Raw genomic sequence first — 15,588 nt, forward strand, 5'->3', positions numbered from 1 at the left:
GTCCCCTCTTTTTGAAATGGACGTCATTCTGGCCCCTTGATGCTCAGGTTGCAGCATGAGAGCTTGCAGAGAAACCCATGTTCTGTTCTCTTCTGCTCACTGAGATTGAAGAGTATCCCTCTCCCCTCACCTAGAATTACCAGTAATGTCATTTCTTATATCTAAAGAGAAAGTGGAGACTGTTTCTATATTTAGCCAGCAAGCTATAATAGTTTGATAGCCAACAAAAGAAAATGTAGTTTTCCTTTCAACAATGTCAAAGTAAATCCTCAGGGCTTCAATTTTAGTTCTTTGTTTTGGAAAATATGACCCAGAAGTCAGAAATGTTCTACCTAAGATTAGTTTTTAAATTGATGTCTTCCAAAGAAACTTTGGATGGAATTAAATAATAGATTTTATATAATAACTTGAAAAGGCATTTGTTTCTCTGGAGTTTTGATAGATTCAGCTTCATTTTGCTTGCTTGGTCTTATGAAATAATTTGTCGACCCTATTAATTTTGTTATGTGTCACTTGTGTTACTTATTATATATTTTTTGCTGTCATTTTATTTGTAAAATACCCCTCTCCTTTCTATCAGAGCTCACAACTAATCAACTCTGGGTGCTTTTGATTTTTCTGACTATGCCAGGGCATTGAATGAAGTTCCCTGTAGTGAGAAAAGAGAGCACATGGGACTCGTGACTTTATGTACTCCAACAATAGAGCTTTTATGACATTGGAGGTGGTTAAAAAAGCTAGAAGTAGCTCTTAAACATGGCATCACTGTGTTGCCCTTTTTTTTTTTCTTTCTGTATTCTTAGAGCTGCCAGGAGTGCATCGGGCCTGTAATTTCCTGTTCTCTGAATCCCCCATCTTTCTCCAGCTCCAAGCTTTGTGTCCCACAGCCTGTGACTCTGTGCTAACAAATCGCTATTGTCCAGTGGGGCGAATGGTGGCTGGAACTAAAGAATTGCTGTCTGGTTTCTATTCAAATCCAGGTAGTGAGATATATGAATGGACTTTTCGAATCGTCATGTGAATAACGTCTGCTCGGCATGAAGGCTCAGAGCCATACTAGGAAAGATTAACTCCTAGGCTGACCACTAACATTTTTTGTGATAGGAGGTAGAAACATTCCCAAGTATCATTTTATTCACACTTAATTTTCCATTTCATCTTCCAGAAGTAGAGTTCGCCATTCAACTATTTGGCTACTTTTCTCTCAAGTGATAGTGTTTCTGTTGGTAATATGGAAGTTTGGGAAAATGCTAAGTTGCTTTTACTTAGAGCACTGTTGTTTTCCATGAAAAGTTTCCTACTTTACATCTATATGACATAAAGTTATCTTTGTAGCATACTTGCAAAAATGAGAGAGAGCGAGAGAGAGGCTTTCTCTGAGAAATAAAGCAAAAATGCTTTCTAACCATTGAAGGGAAAAATCTCCTTTTTTTTGGTGCATTCTGAATACTTCTTTGCTTTTTTTCCTCCCAAAGCACAAATTTATACAAAGAAAATGGAAACAACTTCAAATGCAATGTATTAACCAAACAAGCATACCTCCTTCAAATTAGGAACCATCATAAACATTTGTAAGTATAGCAGAATCGGGATTTTTTAAAATTAGGTTGGAAGCTTGACGGTAATTCATAATTTTCATTACCCTTGGAAATTTGTTATATTATCTTTCTCCTCTATACCTGAAAAAATGTCCACAGGCTTAAAGGGCCATGCTTTTTACATTCCTTCCATATCATAGGTACTGTGGAACGAGAGAGCCTTTTATGTTTCTTTTTGTCTTAAACTCAGCTTTGTAAGCAGTAGTGTGTAGATTACAAGAGTTAGACAAAAGCAGGCGCGACTGAGAAGAGTTGAGGGGGGGAGAGCTTGGGGCACTTCCTGTCACTCAACACATTCCAGATCACTAAAAAATTTCCACACCCTCTGCGTTTCCCTCTTGCCCACCCCAGATCCCAGTATTTTCTGATTCCATATGTTGTGGTATTCATCACACTCCTTTGCTATCACTGGGCCCTGGCAAGACTGCTTCAGAGAAGATGCATTCCTTCAGATTGCACAAAGCATAGCTGGGAAAATGGCTGGCAGTTTCAGAATCTAGTCACGATCGCACGCATGAGCACCTCACACATCCATGCCCCTTTCCCCCCCTCTCCCGCCCCTGCAGCTGGCTGACCTGTCTCACCCACTGCTGGCCTATCGAACGGCCAGGACTGTCTGGTTTTGGCTCATGCCTTTGTCCATGTCTGGCTTAGTTCCTCTCTGTCTACGCTTGCCTCTACCCCCACCGCCCCAGGCGGCACAAGTGTTTGGCCACACAAAACTACAGATAGTAAAGGTGGTAAAAACTTCAAACTTTGCTAGATTTTCCAACAGTTTATTCTTTCGTTTATTCAATTTCTCCCTTCTTTAATACTTCATTTTAAGAAAACAAATACGAAATTAATTATCTAAAGGCAAAGAATGCAAAGCAACCTTTGTGTTCCTTATAACTGACTTCATAACTCTCTCCAGCTGCGTTATGGGGTGTGTATAAAAAGCTTCTGTTCTGAGAACAAAGGAGCACGTGCAGAAATGAGACTAAAAAATCCACTGACAGTATTTCACCACACAAATTACTTAAAAGATTTTAGTCAAGACTCTCAACAGATTCAATGTTAAAATGGTTTTTAGTTTAAAAAAAAAAAAAAAATTGAAAGTGCTTACCCAGTAAAAGAACCGAAGTAGTCCTGAACTGTTACGTAAGACTTTTTACAGTTGGATCTTTGTCAAAAGGGGGTGGGGGTGATGGGAGAAAGCAGCAACAACAATCAAAAAAGTTCGAGCTGCTGTGGCTTAGAGGACAACTTCTGTGTTTCCAGATAGGATTCTTGCTGCAGAAATGGAACTCCCAGCCAGCACAGCATCCTGTCCCGGTAGAGAAATGAGTTTGTCAGTTTGGAAAAAAAAAAAAAGGTACTGGAACCCAGACTAGACGAGGTATTGAACCGCGCCAGATTTCCTTGCAGCCCTGTCTGCTCAGCTCGCATTGAACTATATATGACCCAGATGATGGACAGAAGCACATTCAGTCATGTGCACACTGGAAGAAAGCGGATTTGCTGGTCCCTGGCAGTGTTGGGGTTTGTCTTCTGATTGGGCTGTGCCCTGATCAGTGAAATGTGAAGCCCTCACCATTCAGAGGCCGTAATTCAGGACTGGCAGTTTGAGTGTCTGGCTGCCTCTAGTCACTGAGAGAGACTTTGAAGGTATTGCTTTTGTTTGGTGACATTACCCACTCAGAGGCTACTTACACCTATGTACTAGTATTAGGAGCAATGCTAGTCTTTCTGAAATGCCAGAAGGAAGCCAACTTGGCCTGAATTCTGTATCATCTTGTTGATGAACTTTGTTCTAACTTAGCCCAATTATTTGATTTGAGAATTTTTGTGATCTTAACCAAGGCTTATGTCTAGACCACACCCCGGCTATGATTTTATGGGTTTGATAAGGTAAAAATAAAGGTAGCATTTGACTTTGAAGCTTTCTAGATGATATAAATTGTTCTTAATGGAAATTGGATGGAAGGACAGCAGAGAAGTTTGGGATTCTGGAGTCTTTGAATGTGCTAGGAAGAAGCTTTATCTCTTACTATTGCCTTTGTGAAGCTGTCACTCTTATCCTAGTCCTTAATCACATAGGCAGCTGCTGGGGGGAAGCTACTGAAGTGTTTACCCCATTCAACTGTGACATAGTCTTTAATTATGCAAGAACCACAGTCTGCTCTCTCTAGTCTATCTGAACTAGGGTCCTTGGGATTTATTTTCTGTCTTTCTGGGCCACTAGGAAACAAGGCCATTATTTGGACTGTTGGTTGTGACATTTTTATTTAGTGTATGAAAGTTATTTGTTTAATGTAAATTGACATTTTTAAAAAATTGAATAAAGTTGTTTTATGGGACCTTAGCACTGATAATAGGAAATCTACCCTACATGGATCAATTGATTCCCCCCGCCCCTCCCGCCCCTGCTGGGGACTTTGTTTGTTTAGGAATTAGCTTATATATAATCCTAAACTGGTATTTAGACATAAAAGTACTTTGGTTTATTTTCTGCGCTTTTTAGACTTTCAGAAATAAATCCATGGGCAGTGTATAACATCTGTTAATTTTGCTGTAAATTCTAGGTTTGGGTGTGTAAGGAGTTGTTATTTCTTAGATGTCATGTAATATCTTATATATGGTGACTGTCTAGGAATTCTCTTGTCTTAACCTGGAGAAGCTGGGTTGATACACTATGGGATATAACAGTGATCAAAGTCAAAGAAGAAGGGATGCACCCTCTCTGTAAACTACAGAGCAGTCATTCCTTTTTTTCCTTTAAATTGTGGTAAAATACACATAATGTAATGTTTATTATTTTAACCATTTTTAAGTCTACAGTTTTATAGCATTAGGTACATTCACATTGTTGTGCAATCATCCCTGCCATTTTCTCCAGAGCATTTTCATCATTTCTCAAAACTGAAACTTTGTACCTAACATAACATTAACTTCTTATTCCTTCCTTCCCCAGCCTCTGGCAACCACTACTCTTTCTGTCTCTATGAATTTGACTACTCAAGATGCTTCATAAAAGTAGAATCATACAGTGTTTATCTTTTGTGACTGGCTTACTTCACTTAGCTTAGGGTCCTCTAGGGTCATTCATGTTGTAGCATGTGTCAGAATTTCTTTCCTTTTTAAGGTTGAATAATATTCAGTTGTATGTATAGACCACATTTTGTTTATCCTTTCATGTGTTGATGGACACTTAGTTGCTTCCACCTTTTGGCTATTAAAACAGTCATTCTCGCAGATTTCCCTGGTCGTCCAATGATTTAAGAATCTGCAGCTTTACAGTGTAGGGAATTCAAGTTCAGTCCCTGGTTGGAGAACTAGGGTCCCATATGCCCTTTGGAGCCCTCGCCACAGCTAGAAAATCCGTATTCTGCAACGAAAGATCAAGTTGATACAATGAAGATCCCACATGCCCCAGCTAAGATCCAACAAAGCCAAATAAATACAACAAATTTTTAAAAATACATTTAAAAAAGACAATCATTCTTGACCATTCTTCTTGTAATCTTAAAAGGGCTTCTTTACAGAGCTATTCTGACCATCTTAAAAGCTATTCCTTTTTATAAGTAGGAAGGGTTTTGGTGTGCCTTTTAACTCTAGACTGACTGCTGCTGCTGCTAAGTAGCTTCAGTCATGTCCGACTCTGTGCAACCCCATAGATGGCAGCCCACCAGGCTCCGCCGTCCCTGTGATTCTCCAGGCAAAAACACTGGAGTGGGTTGCCATTTCCTTCTCCAATGCATGAAAGTGAAAAGTGAAAATGGAGTCACTCAGTCATGTCCGACTCTTAGCGACCCCATGGACTGCAGCACACCAGGCTCCTCCGTCCATGCGATTTTCCAGGCAAGAGTACTGGAGTGGGGTGCCATTGCCTTCTCTGACTGACTAGATCCTAATATCAAATTTACTAGAAGAGGGCAGATTCTTTTCAGGCTTCTTGGATGAGAGTTAATACATAATTCTTCTATGCTTATTTTTTATGGGTTTATCTTTTCCTTTTTGGAACTTCCCTAGTGGCTCAGAGGGTAAAGCATCTGCCTGCAATGCAGGAGACCTGGGTTCGATCCCTGGGTCAGGAAAATCCTCCAGAGAAGGAGATGGCAACCCACTCCAGTACCCTTGCCTGGAAAATCCCATGGACAGAGAAGCCCTGTAGGCTACAGTCCATGGGGTCGCAGAGTCAAACACGACTGAGCAACTTCACTTTTCACTCTCTTTTCCTTTTACACAGTGAGCTCTTCCTGGGCAGGGACTAAGGTCAATTTTTTTTTGAATTGTGCCTTTTATATCAATAAAAATTAGTTGGAAGAGTGTGAATTAATTAATAATAGAATAATAGCTGATTTTATTGGATTTTTATTATGTGCAAGACTCTAACAGATGTTTATTATATGCATTATTTAACTTTCAAAACAACTCTTAGATAAGTACTGTTATCTTTGTTTAATATTAATAAGTAAGATAACTTGTTCAAGGGATTTGAACCTTGTCTCTTTTGGCTCCTGAGCCGTTATGGAAACTTAATAATGAGATGATCAGTGTGTTTATTAAGCCTATGCACTGATTTGAAATCAGTTATTCTTTCATTAGGTATCAGGAGCTATAGCCCTGTGATAGATATGATTCCTGAGTGGATACTTGGAGGAAAGCTTGCCAGTTAATTAATTGAACCTTCTATAGGGCTGAACAATCCCTTGTTGAACTCAGTTTGCAGATATTCCTGTGTATGTAAATTCTCTTTCTTACATTATTTTCAAAGTGCAGTTAAATGAATGCGCTAAAACAAACATGTCGATGATCTTCATATATATATATTTATATTGTATTGTTCTAGGTGCTAAGGAGAGTCAGGAATAAAAGAGAATGCTTCTCTGAGGAAGTGAATATACAAGCTGAGAGCCAAATGATGACGAGAAGAATCCTTGAGTATAAAGATCCTGAAGATGTGTGATCTGGGCAATGAGAATGAGATATAAGAGCTCTAAGATATTAATAGGATTGAGTGTGGTGTGTTTGAGGAGCAGAAAGGATAGCTGGAATGGAGTGAATGCAGGGAGGAGGTCATGTTGAAGAGGTGTGATGGGACCCTATCATGTAGGGTCTTGTAAGCTGTGATAAGTAACTTGGGCTTTTCCCCAAATTTGATTTTTTTCCCCCAAATGGTGGGAAATGGGAGGTTTTAAGCAGAAGAGTCCTCCTGCCACTACTGCAAAGCACGTGGGATCTTAGTTCCTATACCCTCTGCAGTGGAAATGCAGAGTTCTAACTACTGGAACACCAGTGAATTCTGCTGATGACAGTACCTTTAACTGGAGTTCTTCCCAGGCTCGAGACGTTGCCAAGGCTTTTGTATGTTAGTGGCCTGCTCTAGTTGCCCTAGCAGAATGATACCTGTTTAGAAGAGTGCTAGAGCTGCCATTGGTTGCATTGCCCTTTCCACATCAACAAGAGTCTCTTGTTTTCACAACATTGCTGTTGTTTGGATAGGGTTTTGTATGCTGGTTTTTTTGTATTAATTTAGGCTAAAATTCAGTTTTAATTGGACTTGGTCTTTCAGTGTCAGTAATTTAAAAAAACATTTCCTTCACACATGTTGATGACTCATTGTTTACTTTATGTGATATACTTAAAGTCATATTGATAGGATTCTGAAATTGATAAACAGGAACTTTTCCAGTATTCTTAAATAAAGTTGTAATTAGATATTCTGACTCTAGTAGAATTGTTAACATTTCTCCCATATTACTGATTTTTTTCAAATATTCTGAAAAATATTGAACATCACATACCTGATAGTCTCATAGGTCAGTTCAGTTCAGTTATTCAGTCATGTCTGACTCTTTTTGACCCCATGGACCATAGCATGCCAGGCTTCCCTGTCCATCACCGACTCCTGGAGCTTGCTCAAACTCAGGTCCATCGAGTCGGTGATGCCATCCAACCATCTCATCCTCTGCTGTCTCCTTCTCCTCCTGCCTTCAATCTTTCCTGGCATCAGGGTCTTTTCAAATGAGTCAGTTCTTTGCATCAGGTGGCCGAAGTATTGGAGTTTCGGTTTCAGCATCAGTCCTTCCAATGAATATTCAGAACTGATTTCCTTTAGGGTGGACTGTTTGGATATCCTTGCAGTCCAAGGGACTCTCAAGAGTCTTCTCCAACACCCCAGTTCAAAAGCATCAATTCTTCGGCGCTCAGCTTTCTTCACAGTCCAATTCTCACATCTGTACATGACCACCGGAAAAGCCATAGCTTTAACTAGACGGACCTTTGTTGGCAAAGTAATGTCTCTGCTTTTTAATATGCTATCTAGGTTGGTCATAACTTTTCTTCCAAGGAGTAAGTGTCTTTTAATTTCATGGCTTCAGTCACTATCTGCTGTGATTTTGGAGCCCAAAAAAATAAAGTCTGTAACTTTTTCTACTGTTTCCCCATCTATTTCCCATGAAGTGATGGGACCAGATGACATGATCTTAGTTTTCTGAATGTTGAGCTTTAAACCAACTTTTTCACTCTCCTCTTTCACTTTCATCAAGAGGCTCTTTAGTTTGGGCCTTGCTCAGTAATACTTTTTTTTTGCTGACTGTACAGAGCTTCTCCATTTTTGGCTGCAAAAAATATAATCAATCTGTTTCGGTATTGACCATCTGGTGATGTCCATGTGTAGAGTCTTCTCTTATGTTGTTGGAAGAGGGTGTTTGCTATGACCAGTGCATTCTCTTGGCAAAACTCTATTAGCCTTTGCCCTGCTTCATGCCGTACCCCAAGGCCAAATTTGCCTGTTACTCCAGGTGTTTCTTGACTTCCTACTTTTGCATTCCAGTCCCCTATAATGAAAAGGACATCTTTTTAGTTCTAAAAGTTCTTGTAGGTCTTCATAGAACTGTTTAACTTCAGCTTCTTCAGCGTTACTGGTTGGGGCATAGGCTTGGATTACTGTGATAGTGAATGGTTTGCCTTGGAAACAAACAGAGATCATTCTGTCGTTATGAACTCCTTATTGCCAAATACAGACTTAAATTGAAGAAAGTAGGGAAAACCACTGACCATTCAGGTATGACTTAAATCAAATCCCTTATGATTATACAGTGGAAGTGAGAAATAGATTTAAGGGACTAGATCTGGTGGACAGAGTGCCTGATGAACTATGGATGGAGGTTCGTGACATTGTACATGAGACAGGGATCAAAACCATCCCCATGGGAAAAAAAATGCAAAAAAGCAAAATGGCTGTCTGAGGAGGCCTTACAAATAGCTGTGAAAAGAAGAGAAGCGAAAAGCAAAGTAGAAAAGGAAAGATATAAGCATCTGAATGCAGAGTTCCAAAGAATAGCAAGAAGAGATAAGAAAGCCTTCCTCAGCGATCAATGCAGAGAAATAGAGGAAAACAATATAATGGGAAAGACTAGAGATCTCTTCAAGAAAATTAGAGATACCAAGGGAACATTTCATGCAAAGATGGGCTTGATAAAGGACAGAAATGGTATGGACCTAACAGAAGCAGAAGACATTAAGAAAAGGTGGCAAGAATACACAGAAGAACTGTACAAAAAAGAGCTTCACGACCCAGATAACCACGATGGTGTGATCACTTACCTAGAGCCAGGCATCTTGGAATGCGAAGTCAAGTGGGCCTTAGGAAGCATCACTGTGAACAAAGCTAGTGGAGGTGATGGAATTCCAGTTAAGCTATTTCAAATCCTAAAAGATGATGCTGTTAACGCGCTAGCAAATTTGAAATTTTGATGCCAGCAAATTTGGAAAACTCATCAGTGGCCCTAAGACTGGAAAAGGTCAGTTTTCATTCCAGTCCCAAAGAAAGGCAATGCCAAAGAATGTTCAAATTACTGCACAATTGCATTTGTTTCGTACACTAGGAAAGTAATGCTCAAAATCCTCCAAGCCAGGTTTCAACAGTATGCGAACCGTGAACTTCCAGATGTTCAAGCTGGATTTAGAAAAGGCAGAGGAACCAGAAATCAAATTGCCAACATCCATTGGATCGTCGAAAAAGCAAGAGAGTTCCAGAAAAACATCTATTACTCCTTTATTGATTGTGCCAAAGCCTTTGACTCTATGGATCACAACAAACTGTAAAACATCCTTAAAGAGTTGAGAATACCAGACCACCTGACCTGCTTCCTGAGAAATCTGTATGCAGGTCAGGAAGCGACAGTTAGAACTGGACATGGACAATAGACTGGTTCCAAATGGGGAAAGGAGTACCTCAAGGCTGTATATTGTCACCCTGCTTATTTAATTTATATGCAGAATACATCATGTGAAATGTAGGGCTTGATGAATCACAAGCTGGAATCAAGACTGCCAGAAGAAATATCAGTAACCTCAGGTATGCAGATGCTAGCACCCTTATGGCAGAAAGAAAGAAGAACTAAAGAACCTCTTAAACCTCTTAAAGAACCAACCTAGACAGCATATTAAAAAGCGGAGACAGTACTTTGCTGACAAAGGTCCATATCGTCAAAGATATGGTTTTTCCAGTAGTCATGTATGGATATGAGAGTTGGACTGTAAAGTAAGGTGAGTGCTGAAAAATTGATGCTTTTGAACTGTGGTGTTGGAGAAGACTCTTGAGAGTCCCTTGGACTGTAAGGAGATCCAAACAGTCCGTCCCTAAAGGAAATCAGTTCTGAATATTCATTGATGCTGAAGCGAAACTCCAGTACTTTGGCCACCTGATGCAAAGAACTGACTCATTTGAAAAGACTCTGATGCTGGGAAAGATTGAAAGAGGGAAGAGAATGGGACAACAGATGATGGGATGGTTGGATTTCATCACTGACTTGATGGACATGAATTTGAGCAAGCTCCAGGAGTTGGTGATGAACAGCGAAGCCTGGTGTGCTGCAGTCCATGGAGTCACAAAGAGTTGGACTGAGCGACAGAACTGATCTGAGCCTTCAAGGTCAGATTCCCTGGAGATTCCCAGTCTCTCTATCTGATCCCAGGGCTGGGAAGCCTGACGTCGTGCTCAGAACCTTCACTAACAATGGGAGAACTTCTTTGGTATTATTGTTCTCCAGTTTGTGGGTCACCCACAGGTATGGGATTTGGTTTAATCGTGATTGCACCCCTCCTACCGTCTTGCTGAAGCTTCTTCTTTGTTTTTGGATGTGGATTATCTTTTATTGGTGGTTTCCAGCATCCTTCTGTTGATAGTTAATAGCTATTTGCATTTTGGTGCTCTTGCAAGAGGCAATGAGTGCAGTTCCTTCTACTTTGCCATCTTGAACCAGAATATACTTGTCCTTATTAATTGTAGTTATTTGATTTTCTTTTTACTTAAAAATGTTATTTATAAACCACTAAATTGATTTTAAAGCCCACTTCAGGGGCATCCTGAGCTTTGAAAAATATTATAGAGGAGAAATCTGAGGCTCAGAGAGGTTATAATTTGTCCAGTGTCACATAGCAAGGAAATATCAGAGCTGGTACTTAAACCATAGCTTGATTCTAAAGCCCTTACTTGGTGCATTGTATAACCTTTTTAGTGATGATAACCTTCAGTTGATCTGAACAAAACTAAAACACCATAAATGACCTTTGATAATGATCTTTAATAATAATATGCATGCCTGTGCTCAGTCACTTCAGTCATGTCTGACTGTTTGCAACCCTGTGACTGCAGCCCATCAGGCTCCTCTGTCCATGGGATTCTCCAGGGAAGAATACTGGAGTAGGTTTCCATGCCCTCCAGGGGATCTTCCCGACCCAGCGATCAAACCTGCATCTCTTCTGTCTCCTGCATTGGCAGAGGGTTCTTTGTCAGGAGAAGCCCAGTAATGATTATATAAAATGTAAATTTTCTAAAACAGAGGCTGCTGGGTAGAACAGAAATAATCTTTTTCTGATCATGTCCTCTGACTTTTTCAAAGAGCTGTTGGCCACTTAGAGTTGTCTTCTGTTGATATTACTCATTAGTTGTACTGGGAACCAGCAGATTCCCAAAGCACTTGTATCTCATTACTCAGCCTAGCCCTGAGCTAATCTTGGCTTCTTAAAATAATAGCTGTGTGAGACCTAGCTTCTGAGAGTGAGAACATGGCCTCTCAAAAGCGAGCTGTTGCAACATAACTTGTAGTCAGTGCTCAGCTACAAGACAGGATATATCCAGTGTCTGAGTCCAGCCCTTCTGTTTCCTGACCTGGTTATGGTAGTACTGGTTGAGTTAATTTTAAAGGAGAAATCATGTCCTCCTCTCCCCTGGAGGATAAGGGAAGAGAAGGAAATTAATGCTTGTTGTTTATTATGAGTCATGTGGTTTACTCTAGGGCCTTTTGACATAGGTTTTAATTTAATTCTCTTGACAATTCCATGAGAGAAAAGTTATTATCCCAACTTTTTTCATTTATTTCTCAAGTTAGCACAAAGGAAAATTGATTGTTGGTTATATCTTTTTTTGAATTTCAACACGTGTGATTTATGTAACCACCTCTACCATCAGGATACAGAACAGTTACAGTGCTCCCTGCCCTAAAACTATTTTGCGTATTACCCTTATTTTACAGAGAAGAAACATTGAGACTCAGAGAGAGGAAATGATTCTTAAACAGCAGAAAGTCAGGTAGTGACTGAGGTTGGGACCGAAGCTAAACTATACCTAACTTTGAAAATCATACCTTCACATCAGAGCTGAATTGGAGCTCTGAATTGATGAGACTTTGTAGAAGTGGACGTTTCTAGGCTTAAAGAATAAAGGGTTATGTCATAGGATGGAAGCCTTTGAAAACCCAACACTGTGGAAATAGAGCTCCTTTCTTATTCCTTATTGTATTGTGGGGTCTGCCTTGTATACCTCCAACATGTAATCAGTACAGATTTATGTTTTTGTCTTCATGGAGTAGCTTTTCCATGAAAAACAGAAGTTTAATCTTCCACTTACATCCTTTATTAACCAGCTGGGTCTTGTTTTTGTTTTTCCTTTCTTCTGCCATGACTTGGACATAGGTGTTTTTTTTGCCGGGCTTAAATGGAGTTGACTCTCCAAAGCTTCTGAACCAGTTTGTTTCTTGCTTGAATAGACAAAAATAGTCAGGAACCTCAGTGTCTGCTAGGGAATAGAGTAAAATCACATGGGTAGGATTGGGTTAAAGGCATGAGCCATAAAACATTACTCTTGTGGCTGCCAAGAAAGTGTTCATTTTTTTTTAAGAGACTGGTCCAATGTTAGTGATTGATTATATAATTAAAATAGGAATTTTGGATAATTTCTTCAGGTAGATGATAAAATTACTTTTCCTCCCCCATTTTGTCTTCCTTGGATCACACCAAGGGTAAAGATGGGAAAGTAGATTGAGCAAGAAAACAAAGAAGATTTGAGAACCACAATGGGCCAAGCCAGATGGTAGGTGCTTTGCAAAACTGTTATTTTGAATTCTTATAATGTCTTTATTGGCATTGTCATTTCCTCCTTGTACAAATGAATAAACCTGAGATACATAGTCTCTTCTTCATCATTCCTGAGACAGAGCCAGTAATCTAACTCAGGTGTTTTCTGTGGGGTTTTGTTTTTTGGTCTGTGTGGATTTTGTTTTGTTTTGTTTTGGTGTTGCTCCAGTGCTGTCTCTTTGTATTATCTTATTTGCTGTATTCACTAAAGCACTTCCAGTGCCTCTTAAGGGCATTGACAGCGTTCAGAGAATGGTGGTGGTGATTGTACCCCTTAGGACAGACTTTTTTCCTCTAAAGTATCAAAATCATTCTTGAGCGTGTTAAATTTAAAAAGAGATTCAGTTCAGAGTTGTGTTATGGTGCTGTCAACATCATTTACAAATTCAGGCTATCAAAATCTTCAGGAGCTGATTGCAACATGGAGGGACCTAGGGCTGTTGAGATTTGGAATATCTGCTGATCCAGAGCCTCATGGTTACTAGGCAGAAGGTGATAGACCAAAAGGTACTTGGCTTTGGACCCCATGTGGGGTCAGATTATATTACAGGAAGAAGCCAGAGCTAAATTCAGGTCACAGAGAGATGAATCTAGGCTGGTGCCAGAGCTCCCAAAGGATATTTCTGAGGCAGGCCATTGGTGGCCAGTGCTTTGGCCTGACTTACTATTTGTAATTACTAACTAGGTCTCTCCAAGCAGGGCTATTAGCCTGATCCATAGAGAGGTCATGTTCAGGAGATAACCTGCCACTGAAGTTACATGCTTTCTAGAAGTTTACATGTTTACCATTCTGATGAGAGTCCTAAGTGCCCACTGACAAAACATAACATGGCAAGTATTAATTTAAGCAATTTTATAAGGAGCCTGGTGTTCTCTGAACTTCTGTGAATCTGTGGTTTGGTGAGTGAATGGGTGTGGAGTCTCTAAGTCATGTCGAACTCTTTGCAGCCCTGTGGACTATAGCCCACCAGGCTCCTCTGTCCACGTAATTTTCTGGGCAAGAATATTCGACTGGTTATCACTTTCTACTCCAAGGGCTCTTTCTGACCCAGAGTTAGAACCCTTATCTCTTACGCCTCCTGCATTCTCAGGGAAATTCTTTACCACTAGCGCCATCTAGGAACCCCTGTGGTTTGGTATCTGACATTAATTTGGGGGGAATTCTCAGCCATTATTACCACAAATATTTCTTCTGTTTCTTTCTTTCTTCTTCTAATATTCCCATTTACACACATGTAACACCTTTTGTTGTCCCACAGTCCTTGGATAGTCTGTTCTGTTATAATCTTTTTTTTTCTTTGCTTTTCAGTTTGGGGAGTTTCAGTTGTCTTATCTCTATGCTCAGGGATCTTTCTTTAGCCATGCCCAGTCTAATGAACCTATCAGAGCCTTCTTCATTTCTATTACAGTATTTTTTATTTTTAGCATCTCATTTTAATTTTCTTAGAATTTCTCTCTACTTAAATTATCCATCTGTCTTTCATGTTGTCTGTTTCCCATTAAAGCCCTTAGTATATTAATCATAGTTCTTTGGAGTCCTGGTCTAATAATTCCAACATTTCTCCGATATCTGATGCTTGTTTTGCCGTTCAATATGCCTTGTGGGTGTTGTTGTTGTTGTTGTTGTTGTTGTTGTTTAAAATTGAATGCAGTAGTATACTAGGTAAAAATTGCTATAAACAGGCCTTGAGTAATGTAGTAGTAAGATGTGGGCAAGGGGAAGCATTCTGTAGGGCTTTGATTAGGTCTCAGTCCTCTGGCGAGCCTGGGCCCCAGAACAGTGAATTTTACTAATGCTTCTCATTTTTTTCCCCTCTTGGGGGAACAGGGTGGCCTGGTGGTCTGAAAGTGGGTATTCTTCCTTCATATGGGAAGCTAGATGAGGCTAGAGTTGGGTACCTTCTTCTGAATTGGTTAGTCTCTGATAAAACTCTAGCAAGTTAGGCTCTGGTAAAATAATTTTTCCCAGATGTGGGCCATGTTAAGAACAAAATGCTCTGGTATATTTCAGGGGTCATTTCCCCCTCTCTATTCCAGAAGCAAGAAGGAATTTTTCTGTGACAATCATTGTGAGGTCCTGGTAGAGGTCTTGGAGATAAACTCACGAAAGTGCGGAGCCGTCCTGTGACTGGGTCTCTCTGAAGTTTAACTCTCAGAGTTATCCACACTTATTCTCCAGCAGTTCATCAACTACAGCTTATGTGTTCTTAATTAACCCTGGCACTGGTTCCTATGAAATTTTCTGCTCATGAGTTGCAGCTTTGGTGATAGTGCAAGTTGCTCAGTTGTGTCCAACTCTTTGCAAGCCTACGGACTATTCAATCCATGGAATTTCCAGGCCAGAATACTGAAGTGGGTAGCCTTTCCCTTCTCCAAGGGATCTTCCCAACCCAGGAATCGAACCAGGGTCTCCTGCATTGCAGGTGGATTCTTTCCCAGCTGAGTTACCAGGGAAGCCCCTCTGTTGTCTGTATCTGTCTCCAATTTTGGGGACAGTGGTTTGCCATGTGATCTCATTTCTCTGCTAAGTCTAAGAAGAGTTGTTGATTTTACATTTTGTTCCATTTTTTTCCTATTGGGACAGAGT

General features: G+C 40.1%; 1 protein-coding gene and 1 long non-coding RNA gene across 7 annotated transcripts in view; one reads left to right on the top strand and one right to left on the bottom strand.

Annotated features, from left to right (window-relative positions):
* Positions 1-3,016, bottom strand: part of LOC105611269 (uncharacterized) — a 47,562-nt gene extending 44,546 nt beyond the window's left edge. Inside the window, exon 1 of the long non-coding RNA XR_003588618.3 lies at positions 2,704-3,016. This is a non-coding gene — a long non-coding RNA (uncharacterized LOC105611269). The remainder of the gene's footprint in view (positions 1-2,703) is intronic.
* NR6A1 (nuclear receptor subfamily 6 group A member 1) overlaps positions 1-15,588 on the top strand; it is a 218,063-nt gene that overhangs the window by 96,068 nt on the left and 106,407 nt on the right. The gene's annotated exons all lie outside the window — the stretch shown is intronic.

Source organism: Ovis aries, chromosome 3, assembly GCF_016772045.2.
Source record: "Ovis aries strain OAR_USU_Benz2616 breed Rambouillet chromosome 3, ARS-UI_Ramb_v3.0, whole genome shotgun sequence".
Taxonomy (NCBI): Eukaryota; Metazoa; Chordata; class Mammalia; order Artiodactyla; family Bovidae; genus Ovis; species Ovis aries.